Below are 24,366 nucleotides of genomic sequence, written 5' to 3' on the forward strand. Positions count from 1 at the left end.
TTAAAAGTTAATTAGCGATTAATTAAAGTGCTTTTACCTATCTGTTTATACAGATAGGTAAAAACAACAACACCAATTGTCTATATAGTTGTCCCTCAAAAGTCAGTTTTTGTGAATTTTTAAATCTTGAAGCTAGATTATTTTGGTAAATCTAGAGATTTGTGGAATATGCTAGATCATTACAGGTAAATGTCTGCTTATAAAGAAGGTTCATGCAAAAGCTCCATCTTTTGTCAAATTTAGAATCATGGGAATTCAATTCAGTTCAATACAAAGTGGTTTGCCTGAGTCCAAGGGATGTCCTTACATAGCCAATTTCTGTATCTTTCATTAATTTTCCAAAGTGTGTGTGTGTGTGTGTGTGTGTGTGTGTGTTTCTTGGGGCTTGAACTCAAGGCTTGAGTACTGTCCTTGAGCTTTTTTGCTTGATCACTTGAGCCACAACTCCACTTTGGGCTTTTTGGTGGTTAATTAGAGATAATAGTTTCATAAACTTTACTGCCCAGGCTGGCTTCAAGGCTTCAAACCATAACCCTCAGATTTCAGCCTCTTGAGTAGCTAGGATTACAGGAGTGAACTACTGCACCTGGCTGATACTGTGGCATTAAAAAGAAAAAGAAAAGAAGACACAGATTCGCAAGTGAAGTAGTTTAGCGGCAAAGTGTTTGAGTAACATATATAAAGTCTTTCATTCCATTCCCAGTTAGGCAGAACAAAAATGGAAAACAACAAATATGGTCCCATCAGATTTTTCCCCCCAGGTAAATAAATGCGTCTTAAGACATTTTCAGCCCTCAAGAGTCTGGTTTAGTGGCTTTAATATTTTCTTACATTGATTTATGGTGATAAGTATCTTGTGTAAATAGTATGGCAAACATTCAGTCTACATTTATGAGATATGTAGTGCCTGGAAGTGCCTAAAAACTTGTGATTTATATTGGCTCAGAGAAAATGAAGAAACCAGTATCTTGGCTTTCAGCTCCATCCTACTAATTGTAGAAAAAAAACAAATTCCTGAAGCCTCATTTCTAATGTTATTTGGTTTATTTATATAGTTGACCTCATTTTTTAATGCCATAAGTGGTGGAGTGGTTAATATATTCCTCTTCATACTTTCCTTTGAAATTGAAATTTCAGATTTTTAATCTTGAGATCTCTTTGCTTATGTATCCTATGAAATGCATAGGTTCTGCAACTTAAATTTTCTTTTGTATTAAGTGCGTATACTATTAGGAAGTAACTAATAAAATGATGGTCTTATATTTCCAATGGAAGATTTGTGGAAATACCAGAAATCTGGCATGAGAGTGACTTTAATGCATAGTTGTGATCAATATCATTATTATCAGCAGAATGGCAAAACCCAATAAATAATTCACTCCCTAAGGTCCCACTGATACTTAGCAAACCTTGTGTCATCATCAGCATTATTTAAAAGATGGCAGGCAAGGTAACATCTGGGAGCCAGTTCATCATTTAATTAAATTATCCTGTAATGAAATCTTCTGTAATGAGATTAATTTTAATTATTTATCAGGAGTTGACATGGGCACAAGGCCCCATGAATAATACATGAAAGGATTTGTCTGTTCCATTTCTAAGAAAGGGCCTACTTTACTGCAACAGTGCTTTTTTATATGGTCATGCAGAATCCTCACAATGTGGTTACCCAAGAAGCTGCCTGGAAATTTGTGTCTGAATCTAGACAGAGGATAAATGGTCAGTCCCTGGAGATTTGGATTCCAAATCTATACATGTTTAATGCACTCATTAATTTTCAATTGAAGCAATTTTAAGTTTTTTAAGTACTCTGAGGATGTCAAGGATAGAAAAAATGGTCATAATTTGAGGTAAATTCCTTATTTCAGTATATACAAATATGCCTCTCTTAAAGGGCAAAATAGTTATTGTAGTATCATTTTGGTATTGGCTATCTGCGTGAAATTGTGATCTTGTATAAATGGTCTGTCAGTGCTGATCTTCTCAAACCTGGCCAATATGCTCCTGAAAAGAAAGGTAGTTCTGCAGTTCCCCTCTCCCACCCCCAGTGGGGGCCACTCACATGGCTACCTAAGTCAGCCCATCCGCATCAAGTGGGTACCACTCACATGGCCGCCCAAGTCAAACCCTGGCCCTATTTGCTCAATTCTTCTGACTTCTTTTTCTTTTTTAACTGCACCAAATAAATAATGGTCATCTAAGAGGGATCACTCTTACTCTTGGCACCCTTAATACTTGAGGTTTAGCATTCAAATGAACAGAATAGTCTTTAAAGAAATACTGAACTGTTCTTGTAATCCCCCTCAGAGCTCTTCAGTGTGGAGTCCTCATTTCATTCCTGTGAAATCAAACATCCTACAAGGCTTCTTCAGCGTCTTCAGCCTTCAGGAGCTTCTTCAGCTGTATCGTTGGACAGCTAACCCCTGCTTTCTCTCAAGCTGTGATTCCCCTCACCCCAACAGTCCCACTGCCACTGTCCCTTTAAAATTAATTCAGGAACTAGAGGAGCCAGAATTTCCCATCCATCAGTTCCCTTGCTTCTAGGCCTTTCCCAACTGGGCTCCTGGTCAACCTTCAGATCTTCTCTTAAGCATCACTTCCTTAAAGACGTCTTCCCGGATGTCTGCATCTAATTCTTTCTGTTGGCTAGGCTGTCATGACACCATCATAGCCCACTCAATATTTACTTAATGTACCTAGCAGTTTTGCTTTCTTTCCTATAACTGGCACAAACATTTTAAATAACTGCTTCCTGTGATGATTGACTTATCTTTCCCACTAGACTGTTAGCTCCACAATATTCATGAATGTGTGGTAAATAAATGAAGATGACAGAGATGAGGAATTGCTGAATCCTGTAATTCATCAGAAGCTAGAATGAATTTCCACACGTGCCATTGCCTCTTTTTTAATTCGGGGAAATGTATGAAAAGATGCAAGTCAACTCCATGTTAGGAAATGACTTCAGAGAGAGGATTTAAATATCGAAGAAGAAGTAGAAATAAATGAACATAATATTTTATTTTAATCTTATGTGGCAGTTATTCTGCTTGGAAGTAATTAATAAATAACTGTTTACTAATTGACCAAGACATTAAAACTCCTAAGTTGAAGGCATTTCTTATATTCCTAATTTATTTGAATGCTTATCAAGCATACTCTGAAAACTGAAACACAGATTATCCCATGTAATTTTTTCTTTTTATTGTGTATTAATTGTGTTAGTAAAAACACTCAGTATGTTAGAATGGTGATGAAAATATAGAAAAAAAGGAAATAACACAATGTTTCAGGGGGAATATCACATTATAAAAGTCTGTTTCTTTTAAATGATTTATTTTGCTTATTACTTTATAAGGAAAAATATTTTCAGATAATTAAATTAAATCTTGCTTCCAAAAATCCCTTCATGGTTTAGAAGTTTTATTTGTGGGACACACACACACACACACACGCACACACACACACACACACATGCTAAAGGAAATCTTTCTTTTCAATGGGTAAAATTCCACTGCTTTCTGCTATCTTTTAATCTTGGCCACTTAGTGTAATTGAAAAGACAGAGTAGAACACTGAGCCTCTTTCAGGTTCTCGGGCCCAGGTTGCTCTTACTATAAGCAGTAACCAGCCAGTGCTCTGAAATGGTATTTCTATCACAGCCTTAAACTTATAGGGTAGCAGACACTTGAATTTGCACAAATGTATGTGCTACAGCAAACCATCTTTTCTTTTGTTCTGATTTTAAGAGTCTGAAGTATCTATGAATTATCTCCTAAGATTAGATGGACAGAGTTCGTGCAACTCAGTCCTTGTACAAAAGAGAATCCATCCCAGTTTTCAGTGTTTTGCAACCTGAGATTTGAACCAGTTCAGTCCAGAGTGGCACATTCCTTTCAACATGATCTCTTTGTCTGCAGGTTGATAATAAGACTCTCAGAGCAGGATTTTTTTTTTTTGGTGGTGGTAGTAGTGTTCTTGAGGGTTATCTGGAAATTGTATTAGTGATTGTGATTAGCAGGTCTTGCCAGAATGTATTTTTCTGCTAACCATGTGCCCAGCTGGCATGTGTCACCAGGGCTGAACATTTTAGCACAAGTGAGAAGCTGTATTGTGTTTCAGTAGTTTTCCTACATGAGTCTGCATTTGCTAATCTACCTATCTGATCACAGTTAGCAAGGGAAAAAAAAACCCTAGTGACCTCCAATAAGTTCTTTATAAAATAGATAGACTGTTTCTTTTAGGACATTTTATTCAACCTCTACTACATGCATGAAGGGTCTTGGTGATTACATACATAAATATTAAAAACAGTACTTGTTTAAATATGATTTGCTTACCCATTTATCTTTGGTTAAGAATATGCTTTCTTTGCTGATTTTTGTTGGTAGTATCGGAGCATGAATTTAGGGCTGTATACTTGCTAGGTTGGCACACCACTGCGTGTACCATGCCTTTAGCTCTTTTTGCACTGGCTATTTTTGAGATAGTGTCATACTTTTTGTCTGGGTCAGCCTGGACCATGATCCTCTTATTTACACTTCCTACTGTAGCTGGGATGACAAGCTCATGACACCACACCTAGCTTTTTCTGTTTGAATGAATTTTCATGAACTTTTCCCCTTAGGCTGGCTTGGACCCACAGTCCCTCTGCTTTCAGTCCTCTGCATAGAGCGATGACAGGCATAAAACACTATGTCCAGCTATTAGTTGAGATGGAGTCTTACAAACTTTTTGCCCAGTCTGGACTCAAACCACAATTCTTCTCATCTGTGCCTCCTCCTGAGTAACTAACATTACAGGTGTGAGCTACCAGTCTTGACTAATTCAGTGCTGAAAACTTGAAATCCAGTCTACTGAAGTAGGTCAATGAAAAAAATAAACAGATTATTTATAGTAAAGGAAAAATGTTAAAAGCTGTAACAGGAATTACGTTAGTTGTTCAGTGTGTGCTTTTGAATGACACAATATCATTTCTAATTTTTAGCTAGTTACCCAAATGGATTCAATAATAAGTTATCAACACTATTGCTAGTTCACAAATTTTTTCTGGCACTTCCATTCTGTTTGTACATAGTTCTGAAAACAAATACAAATAAATTAGTAATGCCATCTACCTGGTTCATTAATATAACACATATTTGTTGATCATTCTAATCTGTCCTTGCTCTCATGTTGCTGGTAGTCAAATTAAAACTAATATAAACATTCATATGGAGGTATACCTATATGTGTATAAATATATATTCCTACTGTCCTAACTTGTGTAAATTAATTTAAATAGTTTAAATGATACTCCAAGATTTGATAGAAGACCAAAATTGGTAAAGAAGAGTTAAGCAAAAGCAGTGTATAGGAAGGATATTCTAGATGCTATGTGTACTATGTATGGCAAAGAATATGGTATATTGTGAATAGAATACTGACCAAAGAAAATAACTTTTCTTCTTGGTGCTGGTAGCTCACATCTGTAATCCTAACTACTCAGGAGGCTGAGATCTGAGGCTCATAGTTCGAAGCCAACCCAGGCAGGAAAGTCTGTGAAACTCTTACCTCCAATAAACTACTCAGTAAAAGCTGAAAGTGACACTATGGCTCAAGTGGAAGAGTGTTAGCCTTAACCAAAAGAAGCTCAAACTCCAGGACCAGCAGAAAAAAAAATAACACAGAAAAGAACTTTTTTTATATTTAAGAAAGCTGTTCAGGAACCATGATAAGAGAGGCACTTACAGGTCACATTCAAGATCATTAAGCGGGGCTGGGAAGGTGGCACAGTGGTAAAGTACTTGCCTTGCATGCATGAGGTCCTGGGTTCGATTCCTCAGCACCACATAAGCAAAAAGAAAAAAGCTGGAAGTGGTGTTGTGGCTCAAGTGGTAGAGCGCTAGCCTTGAGCTGAAGAGCTGAGGGACAGCGTTCAGGCTCCACGACCGGATTCAAAAAAAAAAAAAAAAAAAGATCATTAAGATTTCTCTTTTTATTTTTATTTCTTGTCATTAAAAGCAATGTAAGCTCATAAAGTTTTAAAATGAGAGAGAGAGACAGATAGATAGAATGAGATTTGCCTCTGGAAAGATGACTTCAGTTACACTGTAGAGCATTGGTTAGAAACACTAATCAAAGATCCATAGTGCTGCCTTGAATAGGAGTAGTGTATTGACTTTGACACTGTAAAGAGAAAGGTTTAATTTTGGCCTATAGTTTTAGGAATTTCAGCCATGTCCAGTAGCTCAGCTATAGTCTGTTATAGCAGGAGCATGAAGTCTAGGAAATGAAAGGGAGGAAGAAGATCGCGCTACTGAACATGGTAGTAGGCACCTCTAATTCCAGCTACTTAGGAGGCAGAGATAGGAGGATCATGGTGTAAATGTAGCCCAGGCAACAATGTGAGACCCTATCTGAAGAACAAATTACAAGGAAAAGCAGTAAGAAAGAAAAGCACTGAAATTCCCCTCTCTCATTCAAGGTCACTCCACCCAATTATCTGAAAACCTTCCAGAAGGAAGGTTGTAAAGGTTCTACCTCCCAATCTTACCAAACTGGTCACAAACTTTTTTCACATAAACCTTGGTAATTCCCCTTAAGAAAACTCTAGCTTCTTACCTAAAAATGCCAGCCCTTTTAAGCAGACAGGATGCTGTGAACCCACTTTTTACATATTTTGCAATAAAATATCCAAGCAGGACATAAATAATAGAAGATAAAACTATTAAATACTGGGGCTGGGAATGTGGGTTAGTGGTAGTGTGCATGAAACCCTGGGTTCAATTCCTCAGTATCACATATACAGAAAAAGCCAGAAGTGGTTCTGTGGCTCAGTTGGTAGAGTGTTAGCTTTGAGCTAAAGAACCTCAGGGACAGTGCCCAGGCCCTGAGTGCAAGCCCAGGACTGGAAACAAAAACAAAAAAAACTATTAAGTACTTATTCAAGGATAGTTTTTTTTTTTTTTTTTTGCAGTACCACTATGTCGTTGTTTCCTAATCTGAGAAGAAAAATATAGCTTTTCAGTATTGATATTAAGTCACCACTTTAATTTCGTAAATGGTGGGAGAACCAGATGAGATAGTTTCTGTGATGTGAAGAACCCAGTCTCACATTTATGCAAAAGAGGAAAATAAGTGTTTGATTTGACCATAATCAAACTCTGAATTTTTAAGAGAATATAAAAAAGGGGAAAAATTCAATGACAGTATAAACTGGGCTATTTGACTTGGACATTTTATCATGTATAAAAAGTTAGGGAAGCCAGTCAGTATTTAAAGAGAAATGTAACAGTAAAATATCTTAGAAAAATCTTCATTTTGTGTTCCTTTTATGAAAGCTGTGTAAGATTCCTTGGGATAAATGGAGGTATTGGAAAGTGTTATGGAATTAGGTTTGATAGGTTTGATAAGGATCCTAGGATCTTGGGATATAGAATGTTTTTTTTGTATACTTTTTTATTATTTTCTTTAAGTAGTTGTACAAAGAAGTTCCCATTCTACAAAAGAGTATATAAGTACAAAGTGTCTGACAACATTGTCACCCATCTCTCCTAACCCATCCCTTCGCTCTCTTTTTTTCTTTAATTGAGATTAGGTGATTGCACAAATTTCACATATTTTACAGTATTGTTGGATAGTGATACTTAGTTAAAGTCACAAACACACTTTAACCTTTGGGATATAGCATGTTTAAGATGAAGTGTGATACATATAATTTCTTTCTAAGTGACTTAGCTGGTGATAAATATGATATAGATGTTCAGATCAAGTAAATATTGAAAAAGCTAAAAACTTTAGAATCTCAAAGGAGAATAGTTAAATTTTCATTGTGCTAGTCTTTCAATTTTTTTCCAAGAAAAAGTTTATAATAAGTAGAGGAAGGACAGAGTGGAGGAAAGCTGGGTGGTACCTCAGTCTGAACATTTTGTCACAGAGTTTCTGCTGCCTGGTGAACTACAGCTAGTAATAATCTATCCATCTTGGAAAGCCTTTCCAACATCTAGATATAAAGCCCCCCACCCCATCCCCCCCAAAAAACTTTAAACTGGTCACCAACCTGGAGACAGAATTTGAGCGTAAGTGCTAACATCACTAGTATAAATGTAGGTTATGAGTCTCAAGTCATAATACATCTCCAATGACAGCCTGGGATGTGGGGCTAATTCACAACAACAAATACAGTGTTTGTGCCTGCCTTTCAACAGCCCAGAAACAAATGCTTTTGGAACACCAATGAGGAACCTATTGCAATAGACCTGAAAGTACTTAACAGGATAGCTTCGTGTCAGGATCATGGTGATGAGGGAGTGGCGCAGAAGATGTAAAAAATGAATAACTTAGAGGAGGTATCACATGATGATATTGTTATGGGGAATAAATTCAAGACATGTTTAAGGGATAAATCCTGGGATTCTGACCTGCAGAGTTACGATAGTGTTGTGTCCGATATAGGATCAGCATTCTGACGAATTTGGGAACAAAGACACAGCTTTGATTTTAGACATCATAAGGTCTGAGATATTTTGACGAATGAGAATGAAGATGTGTCATTGGATCGTTTTAAATAGTTAGACAATTTACCTGGAAAAATAGACCTTTAAAAGATGATGTGGCAGATTTCTTTTATACAAAATGTGGCCTACTTCTCTAATGACTCTCACAGAATGGTTTCCAGATAATTAAATGATTAAACTTGCAGTGACAAAGCTTTACAAGTCTTTTTCTGCATTGTTTCTATGACACTATGCCATGTAAAATATTACATAAGCTATGGTGTTTTTTTTAGATTTTCTTCAACATCAGAAGTAATAGTAATTCTTTGTAGGAATAGGCCACATATTTACTTTAGAGTTTACTTTGTGGGCTGCCCATTTAATTTTAAAAAATTACAACTTTCTTATAAAAGTAGTAAGTATTCACATAAGAAACATTAAAAACATTCTAATAGTGAAAAGAAGGTACTCAATTGTACTAGTATCTATATTGATAATTTATACTCATTTAAGCTCACATTACATTTGTGTTTTGAATGTAGTGAATTAAGTTATAACTTTTATAAATATCTGGATATTTATTTTATACATTTAACAAGACTGGATGCTTGTTGATGTCACTTGAGTATGTGGTCAAATACTTGTTACAGTTAGTTCTAGCAAGAATGTCTCTTCATGTGTACTTTTAGAAGTCAATTTGATATCACAGCTAGCCTGCTAGCATTAAAGCTGAACCTATAAATAAGTGACAACTAATTTAGCAAAAAAAAACTATGGGCCTTCATATAAAACAATCAGTATATTGGGTTTGTATTTTCCTTTTATCCATTATGAATCATTGCTTTTTTCTTCTTTTTTGATATATATATTTTTATTGTAAAGATACTGTACAGAGGAGTTACAGTTACATGAGCAAGGTAATGAGTCCATTTCCTATCGAGCATTGTTACCCCTCCTTTGTTATTTTCCCTACATCCCTTTATTCTCCACCTCCCCAACTCCTCCCTCCACCCCCCCCCCAAAGTTGTAAAGTTTGTTTTCAATATAGTGTCGTGTACATCTCATTGTTACAATGGGTCATCCTTATTTCAGCATGAATTGTTGCTTTAAGACATTTCTTTAAGGCATTTTATTGTGATCTCACATGATGATATATCATTAATTATATATAGCATAATGATTTGGAAGAGGTAAGAATTCTAGTGCTTGAAAAACCAAAGTATTACTCTAGTATGTTCACATACACAATAAATTTAGAAAAGAACTGTTTCTTCTTGGTCTTCTCAGAAATAGGCTGGAGGATTATTTACATATAAACAATTGAGAATTATGGTATCTTGTGAAGAATATGATGTAGCAAAGCCTCACTTACCTCTTTGATAAACTGATTATCATCATCATTTTTATTGCTATAAAAATAAGTGGAAATAAGTGCTGGATATACAGGCTGAGGTAACGAAAGCATGTTTTGAATATCATGAGAACTGGCTTCTATGAACACTGAGCCCTGGATTTGTTCTATGCCTGCCCCATTCCTCATTAATGAAATGATCATTTGGTGAGAGTTTGGGGATAGTCTGTGCAGGGAAACAGTTAAGCAGACAGTACAAGGGATGGGTGCAGCTCAGGTAGTGTGGTCCATCAGGGTGGGCTCAGATCACATTCTCATTCTTTGACGGTGATGTTCAAATACCAAATCTACAGAGCTGGTGGAATGATTGGAAATGTAGCAACTGAGTGTCTCAGCTGTAGTGTTAACACCAGGAAGTGATTGAGATGCCGTTAGAGAGCATCAGGGATGAAATGGTGGTGTTAGATCGCACAGGTTTAAATGCACAGGAGTAGGACAGCACCTTCAGTGGAAGAATATTAAACTTGCTGTTATTGAGAAAAAGACAATATTCTAGAGAAATGAGAGTAAAGGGTTATTCTGGCTAATTGGTAAGATTATCTATGGAAAAGATGATCCCTCCAAAGGGTTGTTAGCTGTCTAATGAAACAGCAAAAAGGCCTATAGTTGGAAAGTTTTGACCTCTGTTCTTAAATTGGTAGAATTTAACAACTATGGTGGGGTAAAATTTAGCGTGTTAAGAAAGATGAAGGGAGAAAGAGATGGTAAGTCATATTATTGAAAGTTTTCATATTCATTAAATGGGTTAAAAAAGAAATTATCTCCAAATGTTGAGAGTATGCATAAGTTTAACACCATAAAATGTGAGCAAAAGTTTACTCCATACTCTCTCTGTGTTTACCTGAGAGATTGTGGTTACAGAAAGAACAATAGAATTTAAAAGGAAGCTGAAGAATGTCTAATTCTATCTCCTTGTCCTTGCCAACTTGATTTTGCACCAGTCCTCTGCATTCTAGAATGGTTTTTCTCCTTTTGTATGCAAGACTTGTGCTACTTGAAAAGCCATGGGCATGTCCACCTGGGTTGTTGTCAAGGTCTTTTCTTCACACTTCCACAGTGACTCCTGCAGGTAATGGCTACGTCCATTGACTAGGGTTATGCATTGCTCTATTTTACACCATCTTCTTTGAAAGAATGCAAGGCTTTCATTCACAATGTGTGCTCGAAATGTTGGAATACAGGGCTCACATCTTGGGCGGGGCCACATGGGGGATGTACCAAAGCAAGTGGTACCATAGAAAGTATAAATACTCGAGGTATTAGAGACTTCAACTTAGTTTCTAAGTCTTTCACAATCAAATGATGTCTGTTGACAATCCAGCACAGGAACAAACAAGTTAGTCATGGCTTCAAGCACTTCTCACCTCTTCCGGGGCTAGGTGGCATGGGCTTGGTGTCATCTTCTGTGGGTGCTTTGACCCCTCTGCATTCCTTTCCTCACCCAGCCAAGAGAATCTTTTGGAAACTTAAGTGAGTCATGTCACGCTCTTCCACTCTTATTCTCCATTGGCTTCCCATGTGACTCCCAGAAAGCCAAAGATTTTACCGGCTTGCAGGGCTCAGTATCTCTCATGGTGTTTTCATCTCTCTGACTTAACTTCCAGCCCTTTTCTCACTCTCACTTCCCTGGCCTGGCTGTTCTCACTCTACTGTATGCATCCCTCCACTGGAATGTTCATCTTGCAGGTACATGCACACTTCTTTGTGTCTATACAGTTTCTGTAAAAGCATCACCTAGCTAAGGTTGCCTCGTCAACCCAAACCCTCTTTCTACCTGTGTTTTTCTTACATGACTTGTCCCTATCTGATACCATACATTTTACTTCTTCACTTATTTATTGTTTTCTGACTCTAGGCAAATACAAGTACTTCAAAAGCAGACTTTTTCATTTATTTTGTTCATGCTGAGTATCTACAAAGTGCCTGGGAATGGAGTAGAAAACCATTAGATGTTAATTGACTAACTAAATATGGATGGACAGATGAATGATCTTCTGATATGGTAATTTAAATTGTAAAGGAAAAGCTAGAGTTTTCACTACCGTGGCATTTTGGTCACAGCTGCAATTCTTGCTACTTTAGCCTGTGAACTAACTTGAGCAATGTAGATGTAACATTAACATTGAAGGGCTGGATGAACTCCACTATCCCACTGAACTTTAAATTCCAAATAGATTTAGCTTTATGGATTTCCAAATAAAAGTAGTCTAATATAGTCTAGTTTAAAGGTGTAATACTGAAGAGAATTTAGAAAATTCTTCCCTATCATCGAAACAAAAGACTTTTGCAATCGTTGAATTAAAAAAAAAAAAACATTGACTCACACATGAATAGCTAAGAGAGAGCAGGATTTCTAGATAAGCAGGACAAAAATTTCCACTGTTTTTCACCAACTATGTAGCTAATGGGGATGGTGGCTGTAAGCCAGCTACCACTTAAGGGGAAAAAAACCCTTACCATTCAACAAGTGAAATAGTGTAGAATGGACAGCATCTATTGAAATTTGATTTTCAGCACTCTCCCTAAGTGACTGAGTAAAGTTTTTTCAACTTGTTTACTTTTACAACAACTTCTCTTTGTTAAATTCAGAATAAATTATATGATAGAATTTGGTCTAATGTTAATGAATTGTCTCAAAAATATCCTGAGTGGTCATTTGAAGCAAGTTCTACCTTAATGGGTCTGACTGACATAGGAGCACTGATTTAGAAGCAGCTTGACTGACAAGAGACCTAAGCCCCAAAGCTAGAATGACAGATATAAGTTGAAATTGAGACTAATTGAAACTTGTCTAGGTTGGTATCCACATCTGTGGGTTTTCTCCATGGCAATGAATTCAGCTGGGTCATATCATTAAACATTTAGGATTAGGGCTGATATTATCTAATGATGAAGTCTAGCTGGTAGGTGAGTGGTGTAAAAGGGCAGACCAACCTCAGAGGGGCTTAAGAAAGCCTGGAAACATTTTCAGAGTCTAGTCAAGTGGGCTGCGTTTCAGGACAATATTGGGAACTCATTTGAGGAACAGAATCACAGATTTAAACCAGTAGAAGTGTAAAGAGGCTGGGGGGGAGGGTCTGCTTTATAGTGATCATCTGAGCCTTATTCAACATTACCCAAGTTTCACATGTCTGAATGTGTAGATTGCTGCTGTCATCTTTACATATACATAGTTCTTAAGTAATATACATAGTTCTTAAGACTTATGTCAAATTGATCATGTGTACTAATTTTTAGATTTTTTATGCTGCTCTTGGGACTTGATCTCAGGGGCTAGACACTATCCCTAAGCTATTTTGTTCAAGGTAAACATGCTAGTTATATATATATATACATACATAATATACATACATATATTACATCTACTATATATAATATACATATATATATATATACATATAAAACACTTGTGTTATAGCTCTACTTTGAGCTTTTTTAGCGTCTATTTTTTGATAGTTAATTGGAGATAAAAATCTGCCCAGGCTAACTTCAAGCCATGATGCTCTCAGATCTCAGCCTTTTAAGCATCTAGGATTATAGGCATAAACCACTAATGCCTGGCTTATTGGAATTTTTATATCTAGATGGGCTAATGAGATAAAGAGTGAATTCTCAGAACCAGAAGTAAAAATGGCCAATAGACACATAAAGAAATGTTCAACATCTCTGGCCATAAAAGAAATGCAAATCAAAACAACACTTAGATTCCATTTCACTCCAGTTAAAATAATCATTATCAAGAAAATGAACAATAACATGTTGGTAAGGATGTGGCTAAAAGGAAACCCTAATACATTGTTGGTGGAATGTAAACCATTCTAAAAACAATTTAGCGGTTCCTCAAAAGCTAAACTTTGAACTACCCTATGATCCAGTAATTCCACTCCGGGACATTTACCCAGAAGTTTACAAACCAGGAAACAGTAAAGCCACCAGCACAACCCTGTTAATTGCAGCACTATTCCCCATAGCCAAGGTGTAGAATCCGCCCACATGTCCCTTGATGGACAAATAGATCAAGAAAACATGGTATATATACAGAATGGTATTTCACTCATCCATCAGAAAGAATAGTATTGTATCATTTATAAAGAAATGGAAAGACCTGGAAAAATTATATTAAATGAAATAAGTCAGGTCCAGAGAAACAAAGGTTACATGTTTTCCCTCAGATGTGGAAGCTAGAACTAGCTTATAAACTTCTAAGAAAATATGTTGAGAGTTATGTGGATGTATACAAATGTGTTAACTGAAATATGGTAGATGCAAGAGAAAACTCAAATAATGTAATTCCTTGAAAAGGCAAAGTCAAAGTTCAACAACATACAAGAAGCAGGTACTTGAAAGGAGTGGGGTGGGGCCAACAGGAGAGGGGTGGCACAGAATGAAGAGGAGGATTGGGGGCAGAGCACGCAGTCAAGAGTTCAGTGTATGTCCAAAAATCTAAATGAGTGAGGGAAGAGGTAAGTTGGGAGGACTGGAGAGAGAGTTGAGAGGGTGACATTGATGCATTGTATTCATAAACTGCTTTGTTAAATGGCAATTCCTTTGTACAATGACTGAAAGATAATAACATCTAAAAAGAACATGTAGGGAAAATAAAGTTTTTTTTTTATCTGATCCTAGCTAAAGGAAGATTGGGGACATGAAGATTGGGGATTTATAAAACTTTTATTTAGCATACTAAAATCATAATGGGTTTTTAATGTAAACTAAAATCAAAACCATAGTGATTAATTTTAATAGTAAAAACGTCTTAGTATGGCATAAATTGGATTTTAAGTGTGGACTCTTTTGCTGTACCTTTGTTAGGCTTATTTATCAGTATAATTTTGTTAGAATTTATTTTTAATTTAGCTCCTACATTATAGAGAAGTGGAAAAGTTACCATAAATAAACAAATTTAGAGATAACTGGCTATTTTGAGCTATTAGTTTTATTATTTTTTTCTCAGGCACATAAGTCAGTCTTCTTTGAAATGTTATTTAGGCAAATCCTAGACTGTGTGCAATTATCTTGGAAAAAACAAAGGTGTGTATTTCTTTTAGGATGGAACTGACCTGAGGCCAACTAAACAAAAGCTGGATTATGAACAAAATCAGAGTCATTGACAAATAAGAGTTCCTATGCCTGACTCCCCAACTGCCTTTACCAGGACGGGATTATGACTCCTTTTAAACTTTATGTCATGGTTTTCATTTCCTAGGTGCTTGTAGACTGCTATTCTGTTTCTCTTCTGTTTGGTCCTTGAGCTTCAGGCCTGTCTCTTCTCCATCCTGTCTTTCTTGCAGTGGGTTTCGACCTGTGGACTCAGAGCTGGTAGCCTGGGTCACTATTGGTGTTGAGAATTTCTCAGTGCTTTTCTTAAGATCCCAGAAAAGAGTCCCACTTTAGACTAGCAATATCTTCACCACCGCCAACAACAACCGCCCATATTCCTGAGTCTTTACTTTAATAAGCTTAACAGATCCTAATAATGACAACACACCTTTTACTGGGCATTTACACCTTGATTTTCTCATGTGAATAGTGGTTGCTATTTTAGAACAGAAAAGGAAAAACTGAAACAACAGTTCAAGAAGAATTGTATTTTTCTAAATACTTATGTATATTTCCATATTGTAAGAAAGAGTTCACACATGCTATTTGTAAATATTTTCTTTTGATAGAGTGAGTGAACAGATATTTATGGAATTTTTCTTATGATGTGTGCAAAGCTATTTGTTTGTGAGAAAAAAAGTATTGCTCCTAAGGCCCCACTATTGTCTGGCCATGTTTACCTGGAAATTTTATTTATTTATTTATTTATTTTTGTCGGTCATGGGGCCTGAACTCTGGGCCTGGGAGCTGTCCCTCAGCTGTTCAACTCAAGGCTAGAGCTCTACCACTTGAGCCACAGCACCACTTCCGGATTTTGGGTGGTTTATTGGAAATAAGAGTCTCACGGACTTTCCTGCCCAGGCTGGCTTTGAACAGTGATGCTCGGATCTTGGCCTCCTTAGTAGCTAGGATTACAGGTGTGAGCCATCGGTGTCTGGCATTATTCATTCCTAAATGATTAATTTGGAGATGTTTGTCATATCTGATAGGAAAACAATATTTTGTTCTTTAAATGAGACTTTAGAGGAGGAGAATGTTCACTCAGTATGGATAAGAATGGAAGCAACAACTCAACTATGAAAAAAAGGAAAGGGAATATGAAAAGAGGTATGCTCTTTCCCTATATGCAGCTCTTCTTAAGTGGAAAGAAGTTGAAGAAATAACAACGTTGACTGTCACTTCTGCAGTAATAGAAGAGTTTCATTTTATGACATGAATTATTTGGCTAAGCTCTCTTACTTCTTTGAATCTCCTATATTCTTCTGAAGGATATCCTAGAATTTTCTTGTATGTGTACTTTCTTAATTGTTTTAACAAGATAATCATAAATATGTATTGAATGCTACAGGTATAACTGAATTACATGCTTCACAGTTTTTTTTTTTAGTTTTTTACATTTTATTTATAAATTTATTATTTATTTATTATTTCTTTTTCTCTTTATCTCAGCTTTATCTGGCAGGAATGCCCATTTTACAGTCATTTGCCCTAGGTCATAATTTCTTGCCCTAGGTTAAAAAGCTGTGTTAAATGGACAGATGAGGACTTCTAAGGCGCATCCTAACTGCAGACTCTGTCAAAACCCCACATCCTCATAAGCATAGAGCATGAAATTTGTATATGATGAAAGAAGAATCTATTGCCTCAGTTGCCTTAGGGAATGATAAATGGTTGTAATGATGACAAGTGACCAAATTATATTTTAAAAAGTTTTGGTAATATTAGTACAATAAAGAAGAAGATCTCTTCTTGCTCTAAGGAGTCTGTCGTGGTTACTGAGCTCTTAATGAATAGTTAACAAATAACTTCAGACTCTTATTGTAAGGTCAAAAAGAATGTAGCGATTGTGATGTGGAAGGGCTTCAGGGAAGAACCCATGTTTGATACTAAGGTAGAACAAAACGCTTCATTATTTTATAGAACATTCTTCTTTGGAACTTTGATTAGCGTGTTTCATAATATTCTTTTCATATTTACATTTACATGAATTTCTGGTGATGCTACTTATTCTACACCTGGAATTTCTCCACACTCTTACTGTTGTTGTCCGTGCAATTTTGCTTTCTGCTTGTGAGTAAATATAAAAATGTGTAGTTTCGTTTATAAGAAAAAGTAATAGAAGGTAATTATTATTCTATTTAGTTTTCCTCTCAATTGAAGTTGAATATACTGCACTCCTTCCTTTTCTAACTTCTGAGATTTAAAAATTCATAAAGTATTCACTTCAAATGTAAAAATGCAACAGTAATGTAAAAATCACCTTGTAAAATGATAATTAGGCCTGCCTCCCATAACTACATCTTTCATTCTGTAGATCTATTTAATAGTATATATTAAAAAGGTAAAATGATAGGGAAGGCAATATTTAGAAATAATTATGCTCACTAACTCTTAATATGCATTTTTCTATGTCAAGTCCTGGTAGTATTTTCAGAGATAATTGTATTCAATTTCCTCAACTTTATACATAGGTAACTTGCTAGGCCAGTTTCACAGACAATAAAATAGAGACACAGAGTAACTAAGTAGGTTGTCCAAGCTCATGTGTACCATTAGTGGCAGAGTGGACATATAAACTGTTTCTAGAGCCCAAATATTTCTCCTCACTGGGACTTGCCAGTTTTGGAGTTATTTATAATTTCCAAACTGTTTATATCTTTGTATGCATTCAGTATTCAGTGAGTATTTCTTATTCTAGAGAATTGTTTTTTTGACATTGTGTTATTTAAATATTACCAAAATGGGCAGATTGCATAGGTTAAAAAGTGAGAGTTAAGTGTACCCCTATTCAAATCTGGGCTCTGTCATAAATAACTGTGTACCTTTTGCCAGATAAGGTCCATCCATCAATCACAGCCCTTGTTTTTCCTCTTTGAGGTAGGTGGTGGTGATATTTGAAGTATTTTTTGAAGCTTTTAGCAGTCAGTGATACATGTTTGCCTAGTGTCAGTCTTGCTTCAGTGTAAGTTTAAACCTTCTGATCTCCATTTCCATTGTTCAATCCTTTTCTGTCTCTCCTGTCTCTAAATGATGCACAACCTCTCCATGATCCCATCCATTCTCTGAGCTTTATATATCAATAGGTTTTATCTCCAACTAGTGCCTTTCTCTTGATATAATCTATTAGAAATTTTGTGGTTCTCACTGTAAAATATAGATTCAGAACTCAATTACTAACATCTCAAGTGCAACCACTGATAATCAAGGAGCTTTTTTCTCCCCAACTTGTTATAGTATCCAAAGTGGGGCTTTAAAAGCATGAATCAGATCACGTCTTTCCTTTGCTGAAACATGGCTTCCAATTTCAATATATCTAAGTTTCCGAGAAAGTTGTGTCCTAATTAAAAATAGTGTTCATCTTTTCTGGGATCTAGACCTTCTAAGTCAGTGCAAGCTGGAATGAAGTGCCTCAAGATACATGCTGATGATGTGAAAATAAGTGTTTGGAGTACAAACCAATATAGGGGGCAGGGACCATTAAAAACTGTAAGGTCAAGCCCTTGCCAGGGACTACATTTCATTGCTGTCATATGCAAAAGTTGTTTTGTCATTTGACTTATGAGAACCTGGTAGAAATCCAGATTTTTATGTGAGCTCTAACAATTCATAAATGTTGATTTCCAATTCAAAATCTCATTCCAGTCAAACAGAACATGCTTTGTTGCCAGATTCAACTTGTGGGATGCCAATTTAAGAGCTCTGGTAAAAGAAGCATGAACTCCCGAGGCCTGCCTATTTCTGAAAAATCATAGCTGTTTAAAATATCATCTGAAAATTTGTGAAATAACTTAGAGAGAAAATATGTAGGACACAAAATATCAATCACACCAAGAATATTTGATGAAAGCACATTTGAAGTGTTTCTGATTCCATTTGTCATCTCTGTTGATTGCTGTTCATGTTAATCAAGGCCTGAAAGGTGATAGCAAGTATGCAATTGAACCAAGAAGGATGCAAATAAAATAGATTGAGTTTTTACTACATGCCATGCATGTTTTAGGGGCCAACGTTACGTGCAGAGTTCAGACATGAAAGTATAGCTTTATACGATAAATCCCATTCCTTTGGAGATGGAGAGAGAGAGGGGGCAGGTATTCATGAGACTACTGAAGAGAAGGATCATTTTGTGTGTACCTATGTATTATAAAGACATAGAATGCAATGTTCTGAATTTGAGTGCTAGAGTTGGAGTGGCGGTTTATTTTTTACCAAATAGTGATGGAAGGCAGTGTTGTGATGAGGATATTTGAGTAGAAGCACAACAATTTAACGTTTTGTGACAGAATGTCCCGCCAATAGGAATATTAAATAAATCATAAAAGGAAGAGGAATTTAATGTGTTTGGAGAATAGCAAATAGGACAGAGGAGCTCAGCAGTGAGAAGGACAGGGAGCTAGGATAGGTTAGATTAGGTTAGGTTAGATTAAATTAGGCTAGATGATACTAGTCATCAAGGATTACAGTATTAGTAACCCGAGAGCCCATAATGTGAGTTAGGATTTTATATTAAGTGCAATAGGAAGCCGTTGGGTATTTTTATGTATAATGTACCTAATATTTGAAGCAGAGGCATTTGGACAACTGTCTTTAGCTGCAACTCAAAGGAAGAAATATTGTACATAACCCAGTATACATTGTACATGTATCACATGCACACACACAAATTGTAAGCTTTATGCAAAAAATGCTTTGTTACACACGCTGATATTTTCTTTTATGTTTTACCACACTAAAACTCTATTTTTGATATTATAACCTAGTAAAGTATAAAACATTTGTAGAACAGTAGATATGAGGAGTCTCTCTCTCGCTCTCTTTTTTTTTTTTGGTCAGTCATGAGCCTTGAACTCTGGGCCTGAGTGCTGTCCCTCAGCTCTTCAGCTCAAGACAAGCACTCTTGAGCCACAGTGCCACTTCTGGTTTCCTGGTGGTTTATTGAAGATAAGAGTTTCATGGACTTTCCTGCCCGGACTGGCTTTGAACCGCAATCCTCAGATCTCAGCTTCCTGAGTAGCTAGGATGACAGGTGTGAGCTACTGGCACCTGATGAACAGTGGTAGTTCAAGAATAGAAAAAGGAGATGGGGTAGGCTCAGTTGGAGAGCACTTGCCTAACATGCATGAGGCCCTTGGTTTGACCCACAAATAGAGTAGAATCAGTAAGAAGCCAAGAAGACTTCTGAAATAGCAAAGAAGATGTATTATGGTGTCTTGGACCAGGGCTAGAGTGCTGTCACTACTTAAATGAAGAGAAATGGAGTGGAAAATACAGACTAATACTAACAGAGAATTTGGAAGTCAAATTTGTGATTGTAATTTACCCATAGCAAAATACACCCATATAAAATAAAGGGTTTTATGCATTTTGACAAATGTATATATCCATATAATGACCATAAAAATGAAGCTATACAATAGTTCCATCATTCCAAAAAGTTTCTCGTGTGTCACTACACTCAGTTTCTTGTCCTAGAAATTTGTTGTCTTAAATTATAAATCAAAAAATATGCTAAACTCTTTTTGAAATAGTTTGATCATGTCTGACCACATGTGAAACTTTCTCATATTTGGTATTGCTTTTCATATTTTATGTATTGATGTTCTAGGGTTTTTTTTTCCATCTTTCAATTTCTTGTCAAAAATTAAAGATTTTTAAAGATAGTTAAAGATTGTTTCATGAAATAACAATCACTATGTATCTTTTTATCTCCTTTTCAGTGAAGTATCTGCTTAGCTCATTTGCCTCATTATTGGGTTGCTCATTTTATTTTTGATTGTCAAGAAATCTTTACATACTCTGACAGCAAGTTTTTTTTTTACCAGATAAAAAATGTAAGTGTAATTACAAGTGTGTGTAAGAGCAGGTGATTTTACAATTTTGTTTTCACCAATCTAATTTTAAGCAAATACTTTTCTGTTTCCATCACTTCCTCTCACTATTTCTAAACTCCGTGTGTGATAGATTGCTTGATACTGACCCAGATGTCCCTTGGCTCTATTTTTTTTTTTTTTTACTTTTGTCAGCTGAGGGGCTTGAACTCAGGACTTGGATGCTGTCCCTGAGCTCTTTTGCTTAAGGCTAGTTCTCTACCACATTGAGCCACAGTGCACTTCTGGTTTTTGAGTGGTTAATTGGAGATCAGAGTCTCATGGGGACTTTTCTGCCTGGGCTGGGTTAAAAACTGTGATCCTCAAATGTCAGCTTCATGAGTAGATAGGATTACAGGCATGAGCCACTGGTGCCCAGCTGTGTATGTGTGTGTGTGTGTGTGTGCGCGCGCGTGTACATTTTTTATCATTTACAGTCTTAATTTTCTTCTGTGCCTCAGTTTGCTGTCTTCTAATTTGCTAATCTTCTCTACTTCAGTGTCAAATAGATTGTAGTTTTAACCCAGTGATTTCTTTTTATATCAAATGTTCAAATATTTTAGCTTGAGAAATTCAATTTCCTTTATTCACACACTTCATTTACTTTTATTAGTTTCATGTTTTCATTTAAATTCTGGATTATACTTAAAATAATGGTTTTAATACCAACTTCTCCAACTTATTATCTCTGGTATTTCTGAGTCTATTTCTAATGACTAATATTTCCTCTGATTATGTTTTCTTTGTATGACTGGCAACTTATATGGGATGCTAGAAATAAGCTGCTGACTATCTGAACTTTATTGTTTTTCTTCATGAAGTATTACATTTTGTTTCAGAAAGCCATTAAAACATTTCAAAGTAAAGTTGATTTTTTTGAGGCTTGTTGTTGAGTGTTACAAGAGTGAGTGTGTTACCAAAAAGAGGTAAACTGAGGGTCTCAGACACTCTCTGAGGTCTCTCTACTCTGGATGTAATACAAATGTCTCTTAGTTCGATTGTAAGCTTGGCATATAATTATTAGTCATTTTCTATTTTTGCAGCCCATTTACATGAAATCTCTTATCTGTTTATTTAAATTTTGTTATATGGTAGTAGGGATTGATCTTAGGTTTCGTGCATGCTCTTGTCAGTGCTCTACCACAGAGCTACATTTCTGGCCCTCCATTTCAGTTTCAATCTGTGTATATTTAGCATTTATCATCTATTATTCTGGGACCTTATTCAGGCTTGTAGCCCTCCTGGGTTAGTTATCCCAGCCATCTTAGATTCCGGTCATCGTCATCTTTCAGAACTCCCATAGCTGAATTAACCTAAGGCAAAGGGATACCTAATGTTTCTCTCCTCCTTTATTTTCCTTTTTGAAAAGCTGCTTATTTTTCCTTAAAAATTTCCTTAAAAATTCCTTAAAATTCACTATTTCATTAATTTTTCCCAAGTTTCCAGATGTTTGATTATAGGTGTAATGTCTGGTTCAAAAAAAAATTTTTTTTTTTTTTGATCCGGTCATGGGGCCTGAACTCTGGGCCTGGGCACTGTCCCTCAGCTCTTCAGCTCAAGGCTAGTGCTCTACCACTTGAGCCATAGCACCTCTTCCGGCTTTTTTCTTTTTGTTTATGTGGTGCTGAGGAATCGAACCCAGGGCCTCATGCATGCAAGGCAAGCACTCTTCCACTGAGCCACCTTCCCAGCCCCACTGGTTCAAATTCTTTTTTAAAATTTTATTTTATTTATTTATTTTTTTTTTGTGAAAATACTGTACAGAGGGGTTACAATTATATGGGCAAGATAATGAGTGCATTTCTTATCAAGCATTGTAGCCTCCTCCTTTGTTTCCCCTTCCCATCCCATCCCATCCTCCCTCCGCCCCCCCCAATCCTCCCCACTACTCCCCCCTTCCCCGCACCAAAGTTGTAAAGTTCATTTTTCTTTAACATATTCCAGAACTATATGACCAAGAGAAATATTTTTTCTACACATTTAATTATAGGAAGTTTAAATGTGCACAAAAATAGGAAAAGTCCGTGGAGCTCTTACCACCTAGCATCTGTCAGCATCCACCAGCAAACAAAACAGAGTATCGAACTTGTTTGTCTGGCCTTCTTCCTGGATGCTCACCTATCTAGACTGTTTCTTAAAATTTAGAAGAAATGGCGGAAGTGGCTCTATAGTTCAAGTGGTAGAGCTCTTGCCTTGAGCTGAAGAGCTCAGGGACAGCACCGAGGCCCAGAGCTCAAGCCCCATGACCAACCAAAAAAAGGAAAGAAAACTAGAAATGTCAAGACTTAATGCTGTGTTAAAGAGGGGAGGACAGGAAGAAAAATAAAATTTGCTGAAGCTTCACTATTTCTTTTATATTCCTTCTTGAATCATAGATCTTAAGCTATTTTATCTCAGAAATCATACAGCTTAAAATAATCTTTTTGAGGACAAGTAAATTCATTTAAATATACATTTGTGTCTTTGTTTTAGATGTCAAAATGCTTTGTAAGTAGGTCAATAGTTTTAATAGTTTATGGATCTTATGCATTACCTTAGTATACAATGTGATGGAATTTAGCTGAAAATAGATAAACCACAGTTAACCTCATGGTTCTGTGGTTGCCCTGGGTATGATCACTGTATTCATGTTCAAAAGGAATTTGTTTGTGAAATTTTTTACAATGGTGGATTTTTTTAAATGTAAAAAGATAAATAATGAAACTCAAAATGAAAACTGTCTTAAAATGTAAGACATTAATATGTTAACATTATATTAATAATGTATTATAATGATAATTTTGTATTATAATGATAAAATAAATTTGTATTGTTAATGATATGGTAATCTAACAATATTATTATAATAATGTAACATTAATTAGAATACAAAATATAATATATTTGTATTATAACGATATAATAGTTTAGCACTATTAAGTGAAAGAAACATTAAGTATCAGAATGTTAGAAATGTCATTGTACTTATAAAAGTGATCTGATTAATTTGAGAAATATGTTTTTAAACTTTTTATTATCTTTAAGTAGTTGTACAAAAGAGTCTCAATTTACCATGAAAATTTGTGAATAAAAAGCATCTTCGGGTCTGGGAATATGGCTCGGTGGTAGAGTGCTTGCCTTGCATGCATGAGGTCCTGGGTTGAATTCCTCAGCACCACATAAGCAGAAAAAGCCAGAAGTGGTGCTGTGGCTCAACTGGTAGAGTGCTAGCCTTGAGCTGAAGAGCTGAGGGACAGGGCCCAGGTCCAGAGTTTAGGGACAGGGCCTAGGCCCAGAGTTTAGGCCCAGGACCCATACACACACACAAAATTCATGTTGGTCAGTGCACTCCTTCCATCAGCCCTCCCCCGCAAATCTATCTCAGTAGGAAATTCTTAAAAAGGAATTGGGAATAGAATAATGTGTACAGTATTTCTCATAGATCAGTGGAAATATATTTCCCCAGGTTTCCTTTAACACTCTTCATCAAAACACACAAATTACAAATACATAGAGACAAAAACAATTGAAT

The 24,366-nt window shown here is 36.1% G+C and overlaps 1 protein-coding gene across 4 annotated transcripts in view; it reads left to right on the top strand.

The window, feature by feature from the left end:
- Positions 1–24,366, top strand: part of Eya4 (EYA transcriptional coactivator and phosphatase 4) — a 198,705-nt gene that overhangs the window by 33,902 nt on the left and 140,437 nt on the right. The gene's annotated exons all lie outside the window — the stretch shown is intronic.

The sequence above is a fragment of the Dipodomys spectabilis genome, unplaced genomic scaffold (assembly GCF_019054845.1).
Source record: "Dipodomys spectabilis isolate Male_0828 unplaced genomic scaffold, ASM1905484v1 ptg000001l, whole genome shotgun sequence".
Classification (NCBI taxonomy): domain Eukaryota; kingdom Metazoa; phylum Chordata; class Mammalia; order Rodentia; family Heteromyidae; genus Dipodomys; species Dipodomys spectabilis.